This window comes from Rhea americana, unplaced genomic scaffold, assembly GCF_003343005.1.
Source record: "Rhea americana isolate MKP2758 unplaced genomic scaffold, rheAme1 scaffold_25, whole genome shotgun sequence".
Taxonomy (NCBI): Eukaryota; Metazoa; Chordata; class Aves; order Rheiformes; family Rheidae; genus Rhea; species Rhea americana.
In genome coordinates, this window is record NW_028186368.1 from 2,121,248 (window position 1) to 2,131,437 (window position 10,190).

The 10,190-nt window shown below is 36.8% G+C and overlaps 1 protein-coding gene across 1 annotated transcript in view; it reads left to right on the plus strand.

The window, feature by feature from the left end:
- ATG5 (autophagy related 5) overlaps nucleotides 1–10,190 on the plus strand; it is a 79,890-nt gene that overhangs the window by 68,372 nt on the left and 1,328 nt on the right. The window lies entirely within an intron of this gene.

Consider the following 10,190-nt stretch of genomic DNA (forward strand, 5'->3'; position numbering starts at 1 on the left):
TTTAGGATAACTATATTACTGAAAACAATGACATTTAAAGTCCTTACAAAGTGTTGGCAGTAAGAAGTCTTTTACAGCAAATTGATTTGATTTATACCAATTCTAGGGAAAAATCTTTATCAAATGTTTCAAATTTTCAAGAACAATATTGATTACATTTTTGCTCCCCTGCTGTATAACAAGAGAGCCTTCATTTTGGGAGGTCAACTGTACAAAATTTAGAGGGAAGAGAAACTTTAATTAAAGGGCATGGTACACGAAAGGGTTAACTCATTGCARGTCAACTTGTCTGTGGTTTGAAAGCTTCAGGACTCCTAAAAGTGATTTAGCTCTCCCTCAACAATGGGAAAGGTATGGATGAATTGGACTCAATTTGTCACGCATTCAGGCGCTTATCTTTCAGTACACACCTTGCCATGCCTTGTATATTTAAATATATTGTGTGCTTGCTTGTTATATGGAACAGTAGCATGATTTCCCTTGAACTTTGCCTTTGCTCACATGCAGATAGCCAAACGTTAAACATTTTTTTTTAATTTAAAAAAAAGAGTGAATTTCTAACTCCAATATTTTATGCAGGTCTGTTGCTGGTTCTGGGTTGAAGCTAAGCCACTGAGGCTAGAGGAGGAATTTCATTCCTAAGCAAAAAGGGGGGATATGAGATTATTTTCTGTGGGAAATTTTCCTTTCTAAAAGGTTGGGTAGCATCTCAGGCCCAGCAACTGTAAGGTCTTTTAAAAACTTTAACTGCTAAAAATGTTAGCTCTTTAAGAAAAGTATTTTAAAGTTCTATCATAAATTACTTTGGGATTATTTATATTGCAATAACCCAATTATTTTTAATAAACATACAGGAATGAAAGAAAATAAAACACTAAGTATAGTTAAGTAAAGCTTTCATTTTAATGCTCTAACTCTTTTCCATTGAGTTACATGGATCCTTCTATAGAAGGAAAAATCCCCTTAATTGCCTTAGATGGTATTACTGTCAGTATTAACGTTTTAGGACTGCATGGAGAGTGGTTAAAGGAAGAAGTATTACAGCCTGGACTTACTGCTGTTTGAGGCTAGATTCGCTTTTTCTAAAAACTTTTTCAATGGGATAAAAACTTTTCCTGATTTGTTTATGTACTGTCTGGCTGCTATGAGATTATAAGCATTACACGATCACAGAATGGTTAAGGTTGGAAGGGACCTCTGGAGATCATCTAGTCCAACACCCCTGCTCAAGCTAGGTTACCTAGAGTGCGTTGCACAGGATAGCATCCTGGCGGGTTTTGAATATCTCCAGGGAAGGAGACTCCACARCCTCTCTGGGTAACCTGTTCCAGTGCTCTGTCACTCTCACAGGGAAGAAATTCCCCCTCACGGTCAGGTGGAGCTTCCTGTGGTTCAGCTTTTGCCCATTTCCTCTTGTCCTGTCACATGGGACAACTGAAAAGTTTGTCCCCATCCCCTTGACACCCTCTCTTCARGTACTTATACACATTGATAAGATCCCCTCWGTCTTCTCTTCCCCAGGCTSAACAGGCCYAGCTCTCTCAGCCGTTCCTCATGAGARATGCTCCAGTCCTCTTTGTAGCCCTACGCTGGACTCAGTTACCCAAGACCTTATAAGCAGATCCAAAACCTAATAAGTTTTTGTGTGTTGTGACAGGTTTAATCCACGTTTTTTGTTATTTTTCACTAATGTAGATATCTAACATCAGAGTGAACTTGAGGCAGATGATGGCAGGAAATTACAAGAGGAAAAATTATGTGGAGAAGGAAAGGATGAATGGGGGGTGTTAGCAAGTATTTGATTTGTTCTCAATATTTAATCTTAATTGATGTGAATGATAATGCTGTAGGTTCATCCAATTTCATTTTGAAGACCAAGAAAGCTAGGAGTCTGCTACAATATAATCCAGGAATCTATTTATGCTAAAAGCTATGATGGAGAAACTTTTTTTCTTCTCCTTTAGGTCACAAATGTCTAAAATAAAGTAGCACATGTTTATRCTAGGGATCTTCAACACCAGAAGATTATGTAGAGATCAGCCAACTGATCTGTGTCAAAGTGTGTAGAGAAAAAACAGTGCTAGCTAAAGCATGGCATCAAACCAATGAATACAGATTTCATGACAGTCATGCAGTTGAAGTATRCTTCATATTTTGCCTGAAGTTATGCTTTTGGAGTCAAGCTCTCTGTAGAAACAGACTTCATTGAGGTTGACTCTGATCTAGTCCTATCGTAGCCTTTTGGACTAAAAAGCAGCAGCCCTTAAAAGGGGACCTGGTAAGATGACATCAGGGTGCTGTGAGAGTGAACTTGATAAAGAGACAGGAATGACCAAACACTCCAGGGTGGAGACTGTTCTGAATTGTTTATTTTGGAGAAGAATTTAAAAATTCAAAAGAATGACTTAGAAAAGATTGTTTAAATGGCCTTGTTCTGTTATCCTATAACGGGTCGTTTGGTAAACCACTAAAATTTTGACTTTACTTTAAAAGGAAAATTTTTAAAGAAAATGCGAAGTAGTAGATCTCTACCATGAATTGACTTTGAGGCCAGGAATTTAACATAGTTCAAAGCCATCTAGGGTATTTGTGTGCATATCAAGAATATTCAGAGCTGAGAACATATATTTAAGCAAAACTTTGAAGTTTAATTTGAGCAATTGTTCTCATGTTACTGCCAGTTGTTAAAATGAGGCATGTTCTCACATTGCTGCCATGCCAGTTAACCAGATCTGTCTGATCATTTGTTTATAATGTTATGATTCAGCAGTTGGATTATATCAAGGAAGTGAAGTTTTGCTCTTCCAAGCCACATCTTACATTGTGTTCGAAACAATGTTTATTCCAGATAAAATATAATTTTGAGGGGAAGGACTTGGTTTGAGTAGTGTAGTTAAGGTATGTTTCTGTGTGTGAATTCTTCAACTGAAGTAGCATCAATGGCTTTCCCCATGCCCTGCAGGATGTGTGGGCAGGAATGAACAGTCAATTCTTATGGCATCATGTCACACATCAGCTTCTAAGTTCTTGAGATCAGAAGGAAGCATTCCTTTGGGGGCAGGTTTAGCTCGGTGGGTTAGAGCGTGGTGCTGCTAATGCCGAGGTCATGGGTTCAATCCCTGTATGGGCTGTGCTGAGGGTTGGACTAGATGATCTCCARAGGTCCCTTCCAACCTTACCATTCTATGATTCTCATGGCTAGGCTATTCTGCAGTTGACTTTGCGAAAGTTTTGGCGTTTTGTCACTCCTGGGTGGAGAATATGAACAGCATACCTTGCTGATTGTGGTTCAGTGCATCACCTCTGTTTCTGTTTCCACTGACAATTATTTCAAATTGGGGTGGGGCGTAAGGTTTATGTTAGTTTAGGTGAGATTAAAGTGAGGTAGTATGTTAAGATTGCTATGGGAAATTGGTCACTTACTACAGTGGATCCTGTGACCGTATAGTGACCTTAGTATGAGGTCATCGATTCTTAAATGTAAAATATTTATATTCAGTAAAGAAGAATAAAATATTAAAAATATTAAAAATTAAAATAGTAAAATATTAATTAACATGCTTGTGCTGAATTTATTCAAACAGAGTAAGTGATATTTGGCCCTGAGATTAAACCAAGCTCAACATTTTTTATCTGTGATTCCCATAAAATTGCATGTCCCAGAATAGGTAGGTAAGATTTGTTTGAAAGAAAAGTTTATTTTTCTATTTGAGATATTTATATTAAGGTCATCATTACTGTAGAATCTGAACATCCTGCCATATTTTTGTGCTTTGGTTGCTATTGTATGTCATGCTGGGAATTGATTRCAGAAATATTCCAGAATGATTTTAGTTTATAAATGGAGACAGCTGAAATAATGTTTTAACTTCTAATTGAATGTATGTATATATGTATATATAAAGATATTTAAGTAAAGCGTGAATATTTCATTTATATATGGATTGAAATCATTCTGTAGCTGAGTTTGCTGACTGAAGTAAGAAGTATTTTGCCATAAATTAAAAAAGATACAGTATCTGGTTATAGTGAATATTACAGAAGTAGTGTGAAAATGTTCATGAYCACCCATTAGCTTAATGTTCTGAAGCTTATGGTTATTTTCTGAGCACAAGCTATTTTTGCAGCACATGTAGTGAAAGTAATTGTGAAGCAAGTTGTTATAAATGGTATCTGATCATTGTCAGTTTTAATTCTAGGCATTTGTCAATTTTGAACAGGTTTCTATTGAAGGGTTAATACTCTTCATCAGTGTTTGTGGTAGCAGTTGAAATATCCCTATATCAAATTGAATTTACTCGGTTGAGACTCTTTCTAATRCAGGAAGACATTATGACTTGTTCTGCATTGGAAATTTTTCTTTTAATTCTTTTTTCCTTTTTAGAGATGTTCTCTACTTAAAAGTCCATGGAGTGAAATAGATTCTTCATATTGTTGTTTATTCATATTCTTTTACTGGTGTATTTCAGTTCTTCAGATCATAAGGTTTTTCTGGGGCTGTTTCTTCTCTGTATATCCTAGAATATCCAACTTGAGGTACACAGGGAAGGGAGGGATAACTGCAACCACTTCTCAGTTACTTTTTACCACCTGTGATGAATTAGAATGTATAGTATTTGAATTTCTTTGTTTGCTATGTGGTATAGTCTTTTGTATGCAATCAGTTGTGTTAGACTTAAAGTCTAGCTTTCAGAAGGAAATTTTCATCTGTGTTTGCTAGAGATTTAGTCCCAGTTTTGGCTTTAGACTTTAGACAGTAATATCTGTCAGGGGTGAACTTAGTTGGATCTTCATATGAAGCATTTTACTAGAAATTATCTATTGATTAAAAAAAAAAAAATCCAAAGAGCTCCCAAAGAGCTAGATGAAAATCTCCCTGGTAAAGATATCAGCACCTCTCTCTGGATGCTGAGCACCTACTGTCAAAGAGTGTGCTGATTGCTTCAAAGTAACAACTCCTAAATACCTATTTTTGTCTGGCAACCTGAGGAGCAGAAACAGGGAAAGGGAAGCAGGCAAACCATATCCACCAAAAGAGAAGGAAGAGAACTCACTTCCTTGTCACTMTGCCTCAAAATGAGTTTTCTTACTGTGTGCCAATGCATATTGTCAGGGATACCTTTAGTATCATCTGATCCAGAAACAAGTATGTGCTCTGAAGATAAGCAAGCAGATATTTATGACCCGCTTCACAGCTGAAGGAGCTGGAGGCTAGTCTTGTTACATTATTCATAGCATTACTACTGCATGGCATTTTCCTTAGTGATGCTCTCTCCTCATACTTTTTAGTATTCTTGTCTAGTTTAGGCCTGTGGCTATATATCCTGCAAAAAGCACATTATTTGATTTTTCTAGTGTGGAGCACAGGCCTTATTTTCCTTTTCTAAGGCTTTAAAGCCAATGCAGTAATCTATGCTGCCTCACTAAACATACAGTTCCTAGTTTTGAGGAAGAATTTCAAGCACAGAATGAGTCTGCCCTCTCACATGTCCTTAGCATTTCTGAATAAGGAGTTGTGGCTTCTGCGTTGCCCATTTGGATAACTGCAGAGAGATTCTGGCGCTAATTATGCAGAGGACTTACATGCTGAGGAGCCTAACTGAAGCACCAAGGCAAATTTTCATGAAATCCTGGATATCTTGCAGTGTCATCAGTGAAAATGCAACAAGCTAAATTGCCCTGACAGGTGCTTGCTAGATGCTACAGACGAGAAGAGAGGCATCACCTCCCCTGACAACGAGATCGAGATCGTACAGTGGTGCATCACAGGGGACGGAGGCTGGCCAGAGAAGCTGATCAAGCGAGGTGAAAGGGAGTGTGTAGCTGCAGCATTGGTGGGCTTTGTGRTGCTAATTTGGCGAGGGGTGGGGAAGTGGCTGAAAAATGCACTTTTGCCAGAAGTAGTTCTTTCCCACTGTTCTGTTCCTAGGCACTTTTATCTTTATGAGAAAAATATCTTTTCACATCCCTCTATCATCTTTAATTCTTTCATTCTAAATAAAAATATGGTTCAGTAGAAAAAATGTAAACAGATTACATCCATGGGTATGTATAACAATCTGAACTGATGCCAAGTAAGTTAGTTAAATTACTTTCTTTCCTAATTTTGAGTGATTTACTTTGCAAACAATGATTTATATAGCTAAAAGAAATAGAAAAACTTATCATGTGATAGTGTGACATTGCACATCTACCCACCTTCTCAGAAGACTGTTTTTTCTCTTCTATATTCTTTCCATCTTGCGTGATGATTTTTAAATCTTGAGTGTTTTTCAAGGAAGCTGGGGRTTTGCAAGAGCAAATATTGTAGTGGTTATAGCATTCTCCTTAGAGATAGGAAAGTGGACTCAAGCTGTCTCAGGATGGAAAAGGCTTTGAGCCACTGTCTGAAGTACTCTTTTGAGACACCATCTCTTTCCTTCCTGCAGATGCCCATTGGGAAGAAGGCCTCCTGTGCCAATACTTTCTGTTGCCTAGATCAAGGTGGTTTCCTGATCAGGAACAGTGAGGCATTTTTATAGATGACAGAGAAACATATGTCTCTAAACCCTGTGCTTCAGAGCTGCCTGGTTCTCTCCATTTTCTGTATAGAAAGTTGGTAGTCTTCTGACTTGCATGGTATAATTTATTAGCCAAATTCAGGTGCCTACTTTAACTGTTGCAACCTTTAAGTTAGGGTGCCTAAATTAGGTCATCTAAAATGTCCTCGAAGTGTGCTAATATGCAACATGTAAGCATGGTTTTTTACCTCCTGCAGATGGAATGCTATAAAGTTTTGGCAACAAGTCCTATCTCTGCTTATTCTAGACTATGAGTGATTTTAGTGGCTTCTGAGTTTGTGCRTTTTCACAAGGAAAGCAAAGGAAATTTAAGCCTGGGACATCCATCCTAATAGGAGATGATGTAATAGGTTTTGAGACTTTCTTGTAAGTGCTAAAACAGTATTTATTACTTGTGCATTACTTTGGTAATATAAAAATGCTTTGATCTGAAGTCAATAGTTACTATGTACACACATTATAAAATTTTCTATGGAACATTTATTGCTATGCTTTTTTTTCTGACATTTTCATTATCCTGTTCCTTAATTTGCAACAGAGTAAAAGAAACCTTCTTTAGGTCATATGATAGCCAATAGGTAATTCAGTTCTATGTTGTTCTAAAATGGGGAAAAAAAAATCCATGAGGKGCCTTGATTTCAATAAAATTTTGGTCTTACTGCATTGCTGAGTATGGTAGAATGAATGCTGACAGGTCTGGACCTTATGCACTACAGATAAACGGAGTTATTTGCCCCAGTTTTTACAGGCCTCGTCCAATGATACCGTAGGATGGTAAGGTTGGAAGGGACCCCTGGAGATCAGCTAGTCCAACCCTCAGCATRGCCCATATGGGGATTGAACCCATGACCCTGGCATTAGCAGCACCATGCTCTTACCAACTGAGCTAAACCTRCCCCCAATATGATATAAATTTTCATTGTAGCTAAGTCATTTAARTCTTACACTACTCAAATATGCTTTGTTTATCTATATTTTTAATTTATAAAGCATTTTGTCAATCTTTATACAGTTTGTGTTACTGCAGAATATGGGGTGGGGAGAGGAAGGACACCTCCTAATGTGTCAGGATGCATGCAAGTAAGTTATAACTCCTTAAAAGTTTACAAACAATAATGAAAAATATGATGTAAATCTATTATAAATATTAACCAGGTGGATGAATTTTCATGAACAGCTAGCAAATCATCCTGAACCCAGATGACAGTGGTAGTGATGGATACTAATTAGGCAGGCACTTGCTGAGAAAACAAGAATRCTTTCCAGCAATTTTCTTAATGTTGGCAAGTTTTTGCTATAAAGTGGAGGAGCCAGCTACCGGAGAGAATCTCTAGATGTGGTTCAAAATGAGGAAGTTATTGAAAACATGAGATTTGAAGAAAGTTTGGGTAAATGGAACTTTAAGAGTGAGTGTTTATGGTCCTTAGTAACAAAAGGAGGGGGAAACGCTGAAGTAAAAACAATGGATTTTTGTGAAAGAAGGTTACAGTAAGTACAGAATTGGTACGTAAGATCTCACTATTCAAGTCTCAAGGGGAAGAGGAATTTAGAAGTGATCCCTTGTCAGAGATTAACCCCCCCCCCAAAAAAAAAAATAATCGCATGAACAATGTTAATGCAAAAATGTAGACTTTAAATTGTAAGTTCTTCATTGACCTCTAAGATCTACTCAGGTTACTGAGGAACAGAATAAAAATTTGTATGAGAAAGTGAGGACAAAGTGGAGTGGAGAATAGGGACATGCGGATAAACTGCATTTCATTTTTAAGCAAGAAGCATCGAATTACTGTGCATGCACAGACACACACCCCTCTGAAAAAACATTGTCACATACTAAAAGAAAACTCAAAGAAAGTATTTATAAGCTTTTCCTCCAATAATAAAAAGCTGATACTGAAGTTCTGAAGTTTCATCTATTTTTGTGCGAGTTTCCGCTAAGAGCAGTCAGCAGTGTATAGGTAACTARCACAGTACTAATGCCGTATTGTGTAATCTGAACCTAGACTAGACTGTTCATAAACACTGGTTAACAAGGACATGAGTAATAGCGAACATGCATTCGACATGAACAGACCGGTTTCAAATTCGTCTTGTTTGTGTCTTCAGTGGGCTGCAGGTATTGAAGATAAAAGCGAAATGGTAGATACTTCTTGAATTTAGTAAAGTATCTGGCACTACCGTACACTTGTGGGTAAGAAACCATTTTTTTTCTTTTAATTTTAGAGGTACAAAATTCCCCAAAGAGCATTTACCTAGAGAGTGATTACCAATGATTCACTGTAGAAAAGCAAAAAACCTGGAGAATCGTTCCTGACTACACTTTTTATCTAATATTCAGTCCATTAATAAGAATGTTCTTATTAAATTTGCAAATCACACAGTTATGGGAACAACCACAAGATATATTTAGGGATATAATTAGAACATAAAATCTGGAGGAAGTGGAAAAATATAAGTTCTTCAGAAAARAATTTGAGGGTTAATATGCCTATATTACTGTATAAATTGTTTTGCGTTATGTAGATGTTTGATGCATCTAGAATGAAATTTTGTGCTCCTGGGATTGCATTTAACTCTTGTTAAAGTTAATTTCTCCTTAAGCTATGCAGGTTTTCTGCAGCAGGTTATGCAGTGATAAAGTCATTCTAGAAGAAATTTGGAGATTAATGGTGTCCTTTTTTTTTTTTTTCCAAAAATTAACTGATAACATGAAATGAAAATGACTTACCAACTTTGGCCAATTTTTGGAATACCATAGATGGGCTTTATTTTGAAAAATGCTAAAATATGTGCATAAAAATATTAATATATGTATATATATTAATTTTGGCAGAGTTAGTTGCTTTATTTAAAAAATATATTTAGTTGTGGTTCACATATAGTACCAAACTTTGTTACTGAAAAGTATCTCTTCTGGATTTTATATTCTTGACAACATGATCGGTAATGTTTCAGCCCAATAAAACCTGTGTTGGTTTTGAATACCAGTAGTTTATTTTCAAATGACAGTGGCCCATTTTCTGATCTCTCTTCAGTAAAATGTTTGTGCTTAATTCAGTATGATAACATGCATACTATGTAATTTAGAGAATCCAACTGTATGGGTTTGATTGAAGATTTGTACACAGTAAGGTACCATATGTAGATAGCATGTAACAAATAATGCTMTATTTTGGACAAACATAGCTGTTTGCATCTTCAGGACATGTTATTGCTAGCATAAAGTCAACAGAGGATTTAAGGATAACTGTTTCAAGTAAGATTTAGCTTGTGTTGGCATAGATACACATTTTTAATACAAACTTCTTCAGATAGCTGTCAAATCATTTTGTTTACTGAATGCGAATAAGACTCTATCTGTGCTCTAAAATAAGAGTTATGTTGAAACTGGGGGAACAGCCTGAAAGAGCCAGTAACAGTTCAGTCATTCCTCAGTCCTGCTCCCTTCTGTGCAGCTTCTGGGTGGCAGAGTTGTCTGGTGTGTACTGTCCTACTTCTCGAGGAGAAGGGAGACAGGATGCCAGTTAGGGAAGGCAGTGATGTTTCTGAGCACTGACTATGGATTTCCTTGCGGTAGGTCTATATGAGAATGCCAGAGTATAGTATGAAAACAGTAAAAGGACACTTTGT